Raw genomic sequence first — 17,058 nt, 5'->3', positions numbered from 1 at the left:
TCTGAGCCTTTTTTCCTGTAGGATAAAATAAAAATAAAGTTGCAAATGCATGTAAAGCCCCTGGGGCACAGTAAAGAGAATAAACATTCTAGATGGCAACCTCTTTGATGGCAAGTCTTAATTCTAATACTACTCCAAAATGCAAGGCTAACTGTGATTTCATTTCAGGAGTGTATTTTTGCAAATGATTATGTAATCAAAGATTGAGGAACAAAAAGAAGCTGCATTAAAGTTGTGACTCAGGTGACTAGATGAAGACTGGAATGACTTTCTCACTTCTGTTACTGTGCACACATTTTAGAATAAGACAAAGTCAGTCTTCCAAAACTAACTTTTTAAAATGTTTTGGGGGTGGTGTGGGAGTGGAAAAGGGAAGGCAGCACTAAAAGGGATATATGAACACTGATATTTTCCCTCCGTGTGAACATATTTTCATAGGCTGCCCCATGGATGGCTTTGTGATACCTCACCCAGTTTCCTTTCTCATCAGCCCTTCACTTGTCCTAAGGGACAGCACCCCGCAAAAACACACTATTTCACATAGACCTGCAGTATCCACAAAAAAAAAGATGATCTGGGACGTCCTCTGATCTTGCGTGTGGAGGATCCTTTGCCAGCTTTAGAGGAAGACAAGACATAGGGAGAAAAGGTTTTTGTTGTGGTTTGTTTTTTTTACTGCGACCTGAAATCCGCCTTACCAAAACCCATTCCAGAGAACTTTAGCCTTGGCTTCAGCCAAACAGGCAATGAAGTGTAACTTTTCAGTGACTATTTCGGTTCCAAAACCCTTGTATATATGGATTTATTTGGAAAAATAAAACCTTAAAATAGAAGTCCAAGCTTATCATGTGCAGGCCTTTTCCTGCCAACTTATAAGCAACAAACTGGTGTATTTCTTCTTCCTCTTTGAGATAGAGTACATTCCAAGAGGAAGTTGATGTCAAGTATTTGGATAAACAGCTAAGATTTGAGAACCAGCTCTCCAGCAATGGGGGAGGTTTTCTCTAATATGTCCTAAGGCTGGTGTGCTACAGGTTTGTAGCAATTATTTCTTTTTTAAAAAAGCATTTTCTTCTCATTAGGGAAAAGACTTCTTGAATGAACTAAAGGGGACAGATGGAGACTTGGAACATTGTCATCACCCTTGAGCCTCTGTAACTATGATTTCTAGGGCACTCAGGTAGTTTATTGGGCAGTCATCCGAGGGGAAACTAAACCATGTTAACACGGACTGGCAGCCCCTAGTCTAAATTCTTTCAGCCAGTGGTCCCCAACCTTTTTGGTACCAGGGATCGATTTTATTGAAGACAATTTTTTCCATGGATGAGGTTGGGTGGGGGATGGTTTCGGGATGAAACTGTTCCACCTCAGGTCCTCAGGCATTAGAGTCTCGTAAGAAGCACGTGACCTAGATCCCTGGCATGCGCAGTTCACAATAGGGTTCGCGTTCTTACGAAAATCTAATGCCGTGGCTGATCTGACAGGAGGCGAACCTCAGGCGGTAATGTTTCCTCGCCTTCCACTCACCTCCTCTGTATGGCCCGATTCCTAACAGGCTACTGACTGGTGCAGGTCTGTGGCATTTGGGGACAGGGACTCCTGCTTTAAGCCATAGGGTAGCAATGCTTCATTTCCATCCAGAAAAGAGGAGAAAGAGCAAGGGATGGTTGCTGCGAAATCATGTTCCCCATCAAGGGAGTCTCTTGGAGACAGTGGAGTCACATAACCAGCATGGTGACAGCAGGAATCAAGCCAGCTCCTGAACCCAAGTAGGAAAGCAGGTGACTGAATGGCAAAAACTGCCAGATACAAATATTTTCTTTTGTGCTTCTCTGTTTTTGAAGCAGCTCATGCCCTGGGAAGATGAGGATGTCTTACAATTGTTTCCATTTAGTGATGCAGAAACTGTCACAATAATGAGTCACTGTTCTGTACAAAAGAGACCTTTGGTGGTGGAAAACTGGTGTGTGTGTGTGTGTCTGTGTGTGTGTGACAGAGAGAGAGAGAGAGATTGCTCAAATTGCCATTGCCTAATCAGCCAGTAGTGATTGAATGGAGAAAGCCTTTGAACCAGATCTCAGATTCAGGGTGCTTTCATGGAGCAAAGAGAAAAAGACTGAGAAATTCACTATGGTGAGTATTGAGGTTGTACTGCAGCTCAGTCTGGAGAATTGAAGGCTCCTTCCTGAAAGGGTATGGGGACATAGAGAAAGATAACATCAGTGGATCAAAGCTACCACATTTTTGCGGTTAGATGGAGATTACAGTAGGGAGTGACAGAGATAAAATGTTAAAAACCTCCAACATTCCAGTTTAGACACAGCCCCTCCCCTTTCTGGCCATAGTGACCGCTCTCTGGCAAGCACTGCCCAGGGAAGATAAATCAGTTAGCCAGTGGCCTAAGGGTTAGGACTTTAAAAAACAACAACAATAAAAAAACCAACAAGTTATAAACCGTGAGTCCACAAGTGGCCCCAGGAGACTTGCCTTCTGCATTCTCTCTGTCTGCGCAGGACTGTGAGGCATCTCTGGGAAGCCATCAGCTCTCAGGGGCAGGCACAGGAAACAGCTCTTCTTGTTGGCAAAATCCAGTTCGGTGGTTTGGAACAGGGTAGACAGAGAAACAAACAAGTGTTTGTTCATAGGCTGAGACCTAGGGGGTGTATAAGGAGTAATGATCCTATCACCTAAGGAGGATGAATTCTGGGTCATTTTATGAACTGTCTTCCTTAGAAAAGCCTCCGAAGCAACTGGCAGATGAAAACTGGAAACTATTTTGAGCTGGGATCAGGGAGTCCAGGGAGCTCAGCAGACCAGGTTACTGCCACTGCCACTCACTAATTAAGCACATGGACAAATTGCTGCCTTTTCTTGGCCTCTTTTCCTCCTCATAAACAGATGAATCCAAAACTTTTCTAAATCCAAAACTCGCCAGTTACTTTTCCTCTTGTCTGCTGATCTTGACTTTTTTTTTTGTTTTCTATGACACTGCATTTTCCCCCCCTGATGTCAGGATCCAAGAGAAAGTGAAAACCTTTCTCCTGATACGGTCAATACTGGAGAACTGGGAACAATGTCAGAATGACCGGCCACCCTGAGCCAGCCCCTTCAATGGCACTGCCCCTGGGTGCTGTTCAACATATAAACTGGGGCCATTTAACATATAAACTGAATTCAAAAGTTACTTCATGTTCTACAAAAAGAATATGTTTTATTTTTAATTTACCTTCATTTTCAAAAAAATCAAGATTCTCTCTTTAAGGCGCCCCGGGCCCTATGTGTCATGCAGTACCCATTTCCAGAAACATTTTCTGTCACCAAGAGTTTCGGAGACAGTTTTTGTAGAGTTCCAGGCCTCAGTTTCTCTCTCTGTTGCAGGGAAATAATCAGACATACCTGCCATCAGCTGCTCTGAGGTTTTTTGTGAGCTTCTCAGCTGACAGTTTTAAAAGGTAAAAACTATCCTTATATGTGATTACGTATCTTCTCAAATAAGACTTTCTTACAGCTGCAGAGACTGTTTAGTCTCTTAGTCTTTTCTAGAATTCTGGGTTACGTTTAAAACAAGCACTACGTTTTATATTAATACCAAAGCTTTGAAACCACCGTGGTTAATGACTCTACCAGCTGCTTTTTGTCGTCTTTAATAGTGACCTCTTTTTAGGAATAACTGCCACCTAATACCTTCCTCTCAAAGACTAGGTCAACAGAGAGTCATTTGGCTGATTTTTCCATCAACAAGCTAGGGGGCTGGGGGTTAGCACAAACTGGTTGTAACCATTTTATTCTTCAGCCTCTCTCTGTGCCTGTGCCTCAATATTTCTCCAATGAATGCTAGTAGCCTCAGGATGCAGTACAATGATGATACTATCCAAAGCCTGCCCTCCGAAGAAAAGGCACTGTTTTCCTGCCTGCTTCCCTCCAAAGCATAAACACACAAACTGTATGCTGATAGCATCATTGTTACAAATACAAGCTTGAGATATTTAAATATTTGTGTTTAGATTCCATCTTTATCCATCACTCTTTTGCCTTTGTACAATTATGAAATGCAGATATTTTCATTCAATATCAAAGCATCCATCCAGCCTCTTAGGAGAAATGCTGGCTTAGTTAGTGAAGTCAAAGCTTTTATGCCTTGAGTATTAAGCTTGCTGGGGTCAATACATGGGAGCAGATCGTGGCAATTCTGGAATCTGGGACAAGCATCATCAGAGTGTGATCCCATCTTGAGTACTCAGTGGAAGTAACTCCAAGCCAGGGGAAGTCCCACCAGAAGAAAAGGCTGACTCTAAATAAGGTGCATGTTTCCAAACTATTGGTGCCTTTTGCTCCTCTGGCTTGTGTCCTTCCCAGGGTTTTATACTCAGATACTGGAAGTGAAACTCCTTCATGTCCAGCTCACAGCTGGCTGCCATCATGGACTCATGGAACTAAATGGATCGTGGGGCCCTTGACACAACTACAACTCAGCCCTCCTCTCACTTCTATTTTTTGTTGTTTGTATGTTGCGTACAATTGACTGTAAGTCATTAGCAAACACATTTATTGGTGGAACCATATAGTATTTAAGAACATAGGCTTTGAGGTTCAAAATTTGTGCATTAAATTTTACCTCTTGTTATTTGCTAGCCTTGTGGCCACAACAAAGTCTCTTAACAGCCTAATTTTTCTCATCTGTAAGATGCTGCTAATTATGTTTACTTTATTGATTTAGTATGAAGATTCAAAGAGATAATGTATGTAAAAATGAAAGCATGATATTTGGAGAATTTTAAGCATTCATAATAATGTTTCTCATTGTTAATAATACTGATATTTTATGGTTACATAAAAGTATTAGATTTAGAAGGTGTTCCAGCCCATATGATAATGTCTTTTCTTTTTTTGTCTGAGGCTGAGAAACTAAGATATATAATAATACCAATAACCAAATTCAGAGTCTTTTTTGATCTCAATTTCAGTGACATGAACATGATTCCACCCAGAATTCTCAACAAAGTTATTTTCTGACAACTCTTGGTCAGGGGCCTGATAACTTGGAAACCATTTGATCTTTTGCATAGGGATGGTCTTTTTGTCAAACATCAAATTTAGCCCTCTTTCTTACTGTGGGATAAGTATATGCTTTCAGACTTCATGAAAATATTGTCAATCACCAAGAACAATTTTCTGGTGGAGAAAATCTAGGGAAAACATTAGCAAAAGTCTAAACTGAACTAATGGACGGTATTTAAGCATCCAAGTTTTCATGTATTTGGTATGTAACCATTATCAAAATGAAATCTCTCATTTCATGTTTAGAGTTTTTTCCTCCCATAACACTGCTTGAAAATTTTAAACCAAGTAGGCAACAGGAAAAAAATATTGCTTTGATACATTCTTTCTGAAAAGAGAGGTCAAATATGCAAATTAATTAATTCTTTCTTTTTTTCTTTATTTAACATCTTATGTTTTGAAGCGGGAGGGAAGCAAAAGAGAGTTTATGTGTTTAAAGGTGTGTGTATGTGTTTGTGTGCATGTGTGTGTGTCTGTGCATTTATGTACACATTCCCAATGGGGAAATATTCCATCTTGATGACTTGGGGCTGCATGCAAAGCACATTTACAATTAACGCCCCACCTCTACCTTTTGCCATGTTCTCACTTTCCAGAATCCATATGTTGTAACTGATATGAGGCTCCAACTGCTTTGCTGCACATGTGAATTTAATAGTGGCAAATTTAGATGAAATGGTTCAGAACTGCCCATGTATTACTTTCATCGGCAGCAAGATCATCACATTAATTCTTTTTTCAAGTTAGTGTTGAATCTAGTCCTCTTGAAATTGATGAATGACAGGGCTGGCTGCAGCCAGGCATGATGAGCACAGGTGCTCATTTGGAAGCTGGCACCTCCAAACCCAACCCATGCCACTTAATCTCTGCATCGCATGTGTTTTCCTGATATTTAGTACTCACTCTTCCTTCAACACACAGATTTTGGCATCTCAGTGTTAGTGTGTCTATACTGTGTATATAAATGGGTCTGAAGAGATCATGCTTCCGTGATCTCTGTTTCTAGCCCTACAGGTTGTGGGTGTCACTGGTCTGTAGTTGTGCTCTAATCACAGTTTGCAACTCTGCTCTTTCCTTTGGAGGTTAATCTAGAAGTTTTGCTTAGTTTTTCTAACAATATTTTCTCCCAGTTTGCCCCATAGAAATCATGTCTCAATGTAAGTGTAATTCTTCTGCCCAGCTTGTCCATTTTAATCTCACTTTAATTCACCAAATATCAAGTGAGGGACATTCTACTACCAAGACCAGCTCTCCCCTACAAAGACCAGACTTGCAGATTTTTTTTTTTCATAAGCTTCATTTTGAGCTGGTCAGAGTACCAAATAGCAATGAATACTGCTTATGAAGCATATTCATACATCTTTCTATTTTGTGCGTTACAGAGGTCCTTTGGGCCTAATATTATCACTACATAATTACTATTTTACACACAAGAACCTTGTAGCTCAACAAGATTGACAAGGTCACACTGTTACTAATTCATTTGGGAGTTGAACCCAGGTCCTTCTCCTTGGAGTATGTACTGATTGTTCAGGGAGCATCATGACTGGGCTCCTGGGTTCTGCCCATAGAATACTATAGAAGCATTTATGTGGTTCCTGGTGTCTCAGGCCTTCTCTCCAAGTTTTAGGGCAAGACAGAGGTTGGTAAAGGTGGAGGAAGGACAGGCCACCAAAACTGTGCAAGCAAGCAGGGATAAAAACTGAGAGCAGAACAGAAGTTCACAGATCCAAAGAGAAATGTGATAGTTTCTAAAACCAGTGGGGCTATAAAAGGTATCAAAGATGGGAGTCAGGCTGTGAGTGAGTAGAAGAAGGTAAAAGCATTGTTGCAGGTTGCACACAAGAAGGCTGTAGTCCAGCATAGTTACTTAGAGCCAACTTAGTTGTCTAGATCCTATTATAGTTCCAGGAGTGGGAACGATTGTTAGCTCACCAGTGATTTTCTGAGCTCATATTTCCATATTGTTTTATTGATGTGGCATTGATTTAACAATTTCAGAAAAGGAATGTGGGGAGAGAGTGACTGTACCCTGGGATATCTGCTAGAGTTCATTAAGAGGTGCTGGGAAATGTGAAGAGTCACTGTTCTGATCAGTGCTCACCCTGCCATCCCGCAGTTAGATGATGTAAATGGCATATTTACCAAAGTCAGACTCTAGGCTCCACACTTACTTTTGTGGGCTCCTATAATTTTCTGGTGGTTCCCAAAGCATGGTTTTCATCAAGGGAGGGCACATTACCTAGTAGAGCTTCTGAAAAATGAATATTGTTCTCCTTGTGCCACCCAGAGTCCTGAAAGGCAGAGGATTCTCCAGGACAGATTCAAATTTTGCTTCCTTCCCTGGAGGTAAGGCTGTGATAAGCCTCCGGGTTCCCTTGAGGAGAAGTCTTCCCTACTTTGCCACCTTGGGGTCCTAGGAGAGAATGATGTGCTGCCTTCTACCCTGAAACACGGGTAATGGACTAGGGTAGGACTTCAGTACTCTGAATTCACCTCTTCTTTGATGAAAGTCTCCAACATTCCTCAAGAAAAACCAACCTAGCCATATTTGTATGAATATGTGGCTTGTTCAAATTCAACACTGATTCATTTATCTATTCATTGATTTATCAAACATTTATTAAATTCCATTGCTAGGCACAAAAGAAACCAAACCACATGAGATGATAATCTAAAAATTTCTCCTTTGATGTGCCTTGTACAGGTCTCCTGTTGTTGTTATAAAATTTACTTCTATTATGATATTCTGTCTGTCTACTCATTAAAATGTAGTGAGTATAAAGATAAACTTTTGGGCCAGGCGCAGTGACTCACGCCTGTAATCCCAGCACTTTGGGAAGCTGAGACGGGTGGATCACGAGGTCAGGAGATCGAGACCGTCCTGGCTAACACAGTGAAACCCTGTCTCTACTAAAAGTAAAAAAAATTATCTGGGCGTGGTGGCGGGTGCCTGTAGTCCCAGCTACTTGGGAGGCTGAGGTAGGAGAATGGCGTGAACCTGGGAGGTGGAGCTTGCAGTGAGCCGAGATTGTGCCACTGTACTGCAGCCTGGGCGACAGAGCGAGACTCGTCTAAAAAAAAAAAAAAAAGATAAACTTTTGGATTACCAGTGACTAGCACAGCGACTGGATCATAGGCGGGGCCAGGTAAATGTTGTTGTATGGAACAGAAGCAATCTCTACTATTGAGGTATTTGCTGTCTAGCACAAATATGCATGTGACGAAGGTAACTGAAAACTAAAATTAGGTATTAATTGCAGTGATGATCAGTATCCAGTCACCAGCTAGTTAAACTCTTTATCCTAAGGCAGAGAACTATCTCCTATAAGCGGGATCAGGATTTCTTGTCCTTCTGCATTCATTCAGTCCTTCAGTCATTCAATGAACATTCGTTGAAACTTTAGCAGGTACTGACTGAGACAAATCTGCTGAATCCTTTGGTGTTGGACATTTATTCCTTAACTATTGGGAAGGAAAGAACTCTCATTTTATTCTGGGAGTTCAGTACCACTTAGGACCAGTAATTTTAATAAGCAGCCTTCTGGGTAACAGAGCTCAACAAGGACATCCTCATGATCTAGGACAATAAGTTTCCAAAGCAGCCAAGGAGGCAAGGCCAGATGCCCCCGTACACTAGGTATGATGAAGTATTCATTCTTTTCAAAGTATTTAGAGGTATTATAATGTTATTCTAACTCACATTACCTTTAAGCTATTTTGGTGGAAAGCCCCCAAACACTTCTTAGCTTTCTTCTCTCTTTGTCTGTCATTCTCATTATTGGTCAATTGTCAAATCTTTCCATTTTTGAAATGATAAAACTTCTACTAGATTCTAGGACTCCTTCAAAGTCTTTTCTCTAAATGTTTTTGGCAAAACATGGCATCGTGATCAGGATGACCTCTTGTTCTTTCTTAAGGTTGGGCACTTATTATTCCTTGGCTTTTTCTTTTTCTAGACTCTGGCTAATCTTTGCCAATTTTTATTACATTCTCATTGCAAAAAACTAATTATTTTCTCAAGGCTCTTATAATTTGAATATCATATCTCAAATTTCATTGACAATTTTCTGATCCCAAAGCCAAATCAATTCTTCAGATATAGAAGAGAGTCAATGTCTAATTTTTAAAATGGAACTCAAGAAGACAGATGTGAGACGACTTTTTGCTTTAATATGAATGTTAGTGAGAATATGCAGTGCCTTTTTTTCTTGTTGACTATCTTAGAAGTGATTGGTGCTGAGTCCTTTGGGCCGTTATGCAGGTTGGTACAAAACAAGCACTCTGTGATCACTGAAATTCGAGATGGAACCATAGAAGACAGGTGCCAGGAACTACTGAAAGGCTGAGGAGGTTGAGGTTAGGAGTGGACTCAAATGGGCCCAGGAGCTCCAGAGGATCCCAGGGAGTTCTGACTTACTCTGGAAGGATCTCAGGTGGTTCAGATGAAAACAATTCTGCCTGTGCCCTGAATATTTCAGAGCCTCTAAGTGTTCCCTTCAGAATCTCTCAACCAAGGAATTTAATTATGTCCTTGTTGTACAGCCCAGTTCCAAACCAAAACTGAAGGAGTTCAGAAGCTAGTTGCAAAGGTTTTGAAATTCAGGGTGAGGATCCTTTTGCACAATTGTGCCAAGATAGAAAGAATATGAAAGTGGAGTCAGTGGGACGAGGACAGGAGAATGTGTATGCCATGAAATCAAAATGTCGTCTTAAACATATGATTGGTATAAGTGTATTGGGGAAAAAGAAAAAGAAAATAACACTTCCTAAAAGCACTTCTTTTATGTCCAGCACAATGCCAAGTCCTGTTACTGCCAACTGTGAGGGGGGTTTAGACTGGTATATTTGTCCACGTTCATCTTATTCACAGGCTTAGTTGATCAGGGAACACATGGTGCTCATTACATGCATGGGAATTGGCTATGAGGCAAAATAGTAATACTGGTTTCCTATTCTTGGTTCCTGTTGCTGCCAGAGATGAGAACTGAATTACCTGGCAGAGTTTTAGGATTTGCTTTTGTTGACCTAGAAAATGGTGATAATGGTCATTTCCTCAGTTGAGAGAGAAATGACATCTCAAAAGGCAACTGTGGCACACTGGAAATAATATGGGATTTGGCATTTGGAAGATTTTGGCTAGCATTAAATTTATGACATTTATTAACTGTGCACATTTGTCCCAATCACCTAATCTTTCTAAGCCTTAATTTCCTCAGGTCTTAAGGGGGGATAAAAATGCCTGCCTCACAGGATCGTTGTGAGTATGAATTGAGATAAAGTACATAAAAGTACGTTGCAAACTTAGCAAATCTTTATGCTGGAGTAATTTTTGTGTGTGTGCCAGGGACTCTACTAGAGGCTGCGCTCATGCATCAGTGTGGCATTGTGCGATTGGCAATACAAAGTTATGTAACACATATTGGAAAATTGGTAAAGAGCACACTCTGCTCTCAAGGAATTGGAAGTACAGTGGGGAGCTAGAAATGTAAATAAATGATTATAATTGCATGAGGTAATATATTTAGTACTGCTAAGCACACAGTGCAATAGGATTATAAAGAGATAAAATTCCTGAGCTGGGAAACAAAAGATAGATTAAATATTGCCAGGCAGACATATTTGTGGGGGTTTCAAGGGGGAGTTTGTCAAGCGCAGAGCATATCATATGTATTATTATTATTCAATATAAATTATTATCCAAGCTGTAACCACATGATCTGACTATAAATCATTTGGTCATTTTAATAAGCAAGAGGTATAATATAAAGAATTTAATCATGTCCCTTTTACACTTTTAACATAGATATTAAAAAAAAAACATAATGTTACATACGTGGAAACTTCTGTGCAACACAGGTATTTCTGAGTTGGATTGGAATTAGGCTGATGCAGAGAGATTTCATCTTGTAATAACATCAATACAGTGGCAAGAGCAGACATCAGTTGATATTAATGTTGATCATTTAGGCAGATGTCTCACATCTATCTAGGTATCTGCTTGTTCACTCTGGTAATCATAATTAGAGATTCTGTACTGACCATTTGAGTGGCACAGACAATGTTCTTTGTGTCTGTGCAGGACATTGCCCTGAGAGCCTTCTCCCCTGCTCAGAAGGATCTAGGGAACACAGATCCTAATGCAAGTTATGCCTTTCTTGTTCTGAACTACTTGCGTATGCTCTGTACAATAATGGAGCAGGTCCAGATTTAACTTCACAAAATGAAAATCCAGCCTTTTCTGTTCAGTTGCCTTTGCCACGATATGAGCAAAAAGGTTAAATCCAGCTTCAGCTGAATATATACATTTGAAAGATTCCACTAGCATCTGTTCCATGTAGAAACAATAGAGCAGACCTCCACAACCTGTTTGGGAAGCCCAATGAGCATGTGTGCAAGGGATGTCTGTGGCCACCCCCATCCACACACTGCCAGAGCTTTCCTAACCCAGAAGGACAGGGAAGAACATGTAGGTCCATCTCAGGGACTGAAATGACTCAGGGGTTTGAAATGAATGGAAATTTAGTAAATGGTGGTGAATGACTCAATGAAATCCATACTCTTTCCCATTCCCTATTGCAATCAGATCAGGAAGTTAGGGCTTTATAAAATCTATTATTTTCTAAGAATAGTGTTTGAAGTTGTCAGGAGGGTCCAGATGTGACTTCCAATTATTTATTGTCTAACTTGCCTAATTCTTCTTCACCAACAACCATTCACCATATTAAGACATTTTTAGCATTCAAAGGGACACATTAGCTTGCTGCTCAGCAAGATGATGAGAAAAAAAGCTAGCATTTTTATGCAAACTTGTTCATGTGTAATATTTGACAAGCATCATTGAGTGCCTCTACGTGCTCATGCATCTATGTGACAGTGTGCAAAGGGCTGTGGATACAAAGATGCAGAATAAATAATCTTTTATTCTTGTTTGTCTTCTAGTGTCATAGTAAAGTAAAATATGGCATTGGGCCAGAGACAGGACATTGGATGGGCACTTCAGAGCACACTGGGAGATAAACTGGTTTAAGAAGACAGCAGCACTGAAGAGTCAGCTTCATTAACTAAGCTGGGGGTTTGGAGGGAACTTGAATTGGGGCTGAGTGTGGAATACATCAGTAGTCAAATGATTACCCAACCACCAAACAAATCCAGGAAGACTTAAAATCAGGTTGAATTGGACAAATTTACAAGTGGCATCAACAGAACTTGACAGTATGTGTTGTTAATCACACAGATACCATACACAGAAAGCTCCCTAAAAGGAACACACGGAATTGATTTCTTTTTATGAAAATAAAGGAGTAAATTGTCCCCATCCAGTACATTCAGCCCAGGAGCTTGCCAAAGGACATATGTATAGTATCAAAAGTTAACCCTAAATCACATTTTCTGTGAGCTCTATTCTGACTTCCTAATTTTAGAGAGAAAAAAGAAGAGGTAAAATTAATAAAGAATTTACTTCTACTTTGCTTCCCTTACCAAAAGATAGACCAAAAAGGGTCAAAAGGATTAATGGAGATACAAACAAGTGGCCTTTAAAAATATGTTTTTTTAGGCTGGGTGCGGTGGCTCACACCTGTAATCCCAGCACTTTGGGAGGCCAAGGCAGCCAGATCACTTGAGCTCAGGAGTTCAAGTCCTGCCTGGGCTACAAAGTGATACATTAAGGAAGGTTAAGGTTGGGAATTGATGGTTAGATTTAGTAATATGGTGCTCACTAATGGTCTTATATCCTGTATCCATAAAAAATAAAAAAATTAGCTGAGCATGGTGGTGCATGCCTGTAGTCCCAGCTACTCAGGAGACTCAGGCAGGAGGATCACTTGAGCCCAGTAGGCAGAGGTTGCAGTGAGCCCAGATTGCACCACTGCATTCCAGCCTGAGCAAGACCCTGTCTGAAAAAATAAAGAAATAAGTAAAAATAAAAAGACACGTTTTCTATTTATTACAGAAATTTTTTCTATATTCTCTTTATAAATTCACATATATCAATATACAAATAGCAAATAGTCACATTATAATTGATGATGTAAGCAGGGTCTGCCCATGACAAAATTCTCAAAGAGGTAGATATAGCCACAGTTTCCCAGTTGCAGCCTTACAGACTAGAAAACCTGATACCCAGAAGGAGCATGTGGGCAGAATGAAATTGGGAGAAGGCTGATTTACTGTCGTCTAAGGATGGAGGATAGAATGGAAAATCTGTTTGCTAAACTATAAACAAGAAGACAGGTGGGCAAGGTTAGGATGAAAAGGGAGAATGTTCATTTTTTCACTTCTTTATTCAACATTTATTAATCTCTTAATATGTAGCAGGCACTGTCCTAGGCACAGGAAAAGTTGATGTCCATGAACGGAGGGTTAGGTCAAGGGATTTAGGTTTTTTTCCAGAGATGGTGCCCTCTTTTACTTGGTGCCCTGAGGGTTGTATAAGGATTTACTTCTTAAGGGAACTGTAACACACCAAACACAATTCCCCTCCCCTCAAAGACTGTTTCTCTAATATCTCAGATCTAATGTAACCCTGTGTCTTCTACTGTAAAGAAAATTAAAGAATCTGGTAAGAGTAATATTATTTGCTTTATAGATTTTTATGATTGATATTATAGTTGAAAAAATAAAATCTGAGTTAATATAATATATCCCAAGTCTTAGAGCTGTGGGTTCTGTCTGATTTCAAAGCTTGTGCTCTATCCACCACCCTACAAAGCCTTGAAGGTATCAGGAGCTTAATGAATTAATTACTCCCTTCTAGACATACTTGCAATATAAAGTAAATATCTAAAAAAGGCAATGCTTACTCAAAGGAATATATCTAAATGGAAATTGTTAGGCACTGGGGTATGGAAGATACTTTTTCAGCAAGGGGAAGGGAGAGGAGAGAACATGAAATTATATAACTTAACAGCTATTACCAACACTATCTTTTTGCTCTTCTTTAGAGAGACTGTAGTAGAAAGAGTTGTCAAAAGTTGCTGCTTCTAATTCTTCTCATACCTTCTCTTAAACGTACTCTCTAGTCAGGTTTCTGCCCCAAACCTCCAAAAAAAGTTACTCTTGTTAAGACCATTAGTGAGCACCGCATTACTAAATCTAACCGTCAATTCCCAACCTTAACCTTCCTTAATATATCAGTGCCATTTAACTCAGTTTATCACTCCTGGTTTTTGAAAGTTTTCTTTCATTGACATCTGAGGAGCCAGTCTTTCTTGATTCTCTTCCTACTCCCTGAACCATTCTTCTCAGTCGCCTTTGCTGAATCTTCTCCATTTCCCTAATTTTTAAGTATTTTAGCATTGCTGGGCTTAGTCTGTGAACCTTTCTTTATCTATACTCATCTAGACTCATGTTTTTAAAAGGTGCTAAAAACTGTCAATTCCCATGAATTTGGCTGGATACAGCAACAGTTAGTCATGTGATGGACATTTCACATGTAGGATGAGGCCTGAGCAGGTCCAGAAGGCACTCACGAGTTCTCTTGTGTGCTTTTCTGTCAAGTCAACACCTATGACCTCATGGGAGTTTCCTGACTGAAGAGAAAAAAACGAACCTAGGTCGTATGGAATAGATCAAGTTAGACAGGTTGGTGTGAATGAAATATGGACACCTGCTGTGTTGTAGCCCCTTTCAAGGATGAGCCTGAAAGAGTGGCAAGAGAGAGTCCTCCCAGTGGAGAGTATTTTAGGTGGTATACCTGGCCACCTATTTTGTGTAAAAAGAGAAATGGCCCTGTATTTTCCCCCACTAGAAGTTTTCCTCTTTCCTCATGCATACAATGTTATTTCACATCTCCAGTCCTTTGTCAAAGGTGTTTCTTTAGATTGGATGATTCTTTCACCCTATCTTTCTGGAGCAATGTCCACTTTATTCTAGGCTGAGTTGAAATGTAACCTCTACCAAACAGCTTCACGAGTCTTCTGCAAACTGAGTAACCCCTCCTCTGGCTGACAGAATCTAGTGTTTACGTCTCTGGTGTAGCACTCCTCATCTCATTCTGTGCCAGTTCATGTCCTGCAGGGGCTGTAGCCCTTCCAAGGACAAAGACAAATAAGAGAACAATTGAACAAATAAACAAATATTGAGATGTAGCTTGTAATGAGAACATGAATGGACTGTGATTAAAACTTGGAGACCTGTAAGACCACTGTCCTTAATTACAAATTAGTGAGGCACAGCTTTGCCATCCCTACAGGATGAGGGAAAAATATTTTGCTCACATTATCTTTCTTCATATATGATAACTCTTCTTATTCTTTACAATGATGACATACACTAGGACTGTGCTGGTGATAATGGAGCGAAGTAGACAAATGCAAGGTAGAGCCAACAGAATTTGCTGATGTCTGGATGAGGATAGTGGGGAAAAGGGAGAGAACCAGAATAACTTCTTTTTTTCAGATGCAACTGATAAAGTTTGTGCCTTTTGCTGAAATGGAAAAGATTGGGGGAAGAATATGTTTCAGGTAAGCAGAAGTCAAAGATTCATTTTTTCAGCATAATTTCTTATTTTGAAATTGTGATAGACTCACAAGAGGTGAGTCTATAACCCTGGAGTCCAGGGTTCTTACCACAGCACAGGAGAAAGGAGAAAGCAAAAATGGTACCACCTGTTTCATTTTGGAAAGTTAAATTTGAGATCGCTGCATGACTTCTAAGTGTTAATATAAAAAAGGAATCAGGCCGGGCACGGTGGCTCACGCCTGTAATCCCAGCACTTTGGGAGGCCGAGGCGGGCGGATCACGAGGTCAGGAGATCGAGACCATCCTGGCTAACACGGTGAAACCCCGTCTCTACTAAAAACACAAAAAATTAGCCGGGCGTGGTAGCGGGCGCCTGTAGTCCCAGCTACTCGGGAGGCTGAGGCAGGAGAATGGCGTGAACCCGGGAGGCGGAGCTTGCAGTGAGCCGAGATCGCGCCACTGCACTCCAGCCTGGGCGACAGAGCGAGACTCCGTCTCAAAAAAAAAAAAAAAAAAAAAAAAAAGGAATCAGGGTGTCCAGATGGAAGCTCAGGTGTAAAATGAGCACCAGAGATATAAGTTTGATGTTAATATGAATGGCGGGGAAAGCCATGGGCCTGAAAGTGATCCCTGGGTAGACAGTGGAGCTAAACAAGAAAGGCTGTTGGCTGAGTCCTTGAGCAGTCCAACTTAAGAGTTTGAGTAGAAGAAGAAGAGCCAGCAAAAAAAAATCTGAGACAATTCAGTGAGGTTGGAGGAAAACCAACAAAGGGAGGAAAATTTTATTTTGGAATTTCTTATAAATCTCTCAAACTCTTGAATTCAAATATATGTATTTACTTGAGGACCACAAAAGAGTGGAGAATTGGGACAGGCCTCCAAAAATTTAAGTCTCCAAAGTTTCTGTGAATGACAAATTGGGGTTACAACACCATATTTGGATGATTTAAGTATAAATGAGTAGAAACATATGGATTCTATTTCCCTCCCATTGTATATGAGCTTAACAATTAAGCACAAAAAGGTGGTTGGGGCAAAAGTCTTACTGCGGCTTTATTAAATCCAAAATATGGAAGCGGTGCTTAGAGAACCAGCAAAGCAAATGGCTCAGGTTGCCATGAGAAATTGAATCTGGATTTTATTCTCTCTCTCCCTCCATCTTTCCAGGTTTCTTGCTGTCTCTGTCCTTCTCTGTTACTGTTTTTTGCCTGTCTTTCCTGATCTTCCTCCTCCATCCATCTCTGGGCTCAGACTACCATCTGGGTGCTCACGGACATCTTGAAAGCACATTTCCCAGCTGTCTAAAAGCAATAGCCTGAGTCCTCTTCTGTTTGTAGAATTCCACCAATGATTTCCAATTTAAAGGAAGAAAAAAAATCAGTAGCAGGTGTTGCAGTTCTTCAGGGAGAGTGTTGTTTATTATGGCTGTCCTCTAAAGAAGTATTAGGGCTTATGCTGCAGTGGATAATATATTGCTTCATATAATTTTGCATTATGACCTTTTCTTTATTTCTCTGGCCTTTCTACTTTTACTTG

At 40.4% G+C, this 17,058-nt stretch overlaps 1 pseudogene; it reads right to left on the bottom strand.

Annotated features, from left to right (window-relative positions):
- Positions 1-466: 466 nt before the first annotated feature.
- On the bottom strand, positions 467-3,149 carry LOC134729717 (putative uncharacterized protein C1orf140; annotated as a pseudogene).
- Between the last annotated feature and the right edge of the window lie 13,909 nt (positions 3,150-17,058).

The sequence above is a fragment of the Pan paniscus genome, chromosome 1 (assembly GCF_029289425.2).
Source record: "Pan paniscus chromosome 1, NHGRI_mPanPan1-v2.0_pri, whole genome shotgun sequence".
NCBI lineage: Eukaryota > Metazoa > Chordata > Mammalia > Primates > Hominidae > Pan > Pan paniscus.
The sequence above is the reverse complement of the archived record's forward strand: the minus strand, read 5'-3'. Positions and strand labels throughout refer to the sequence as shown.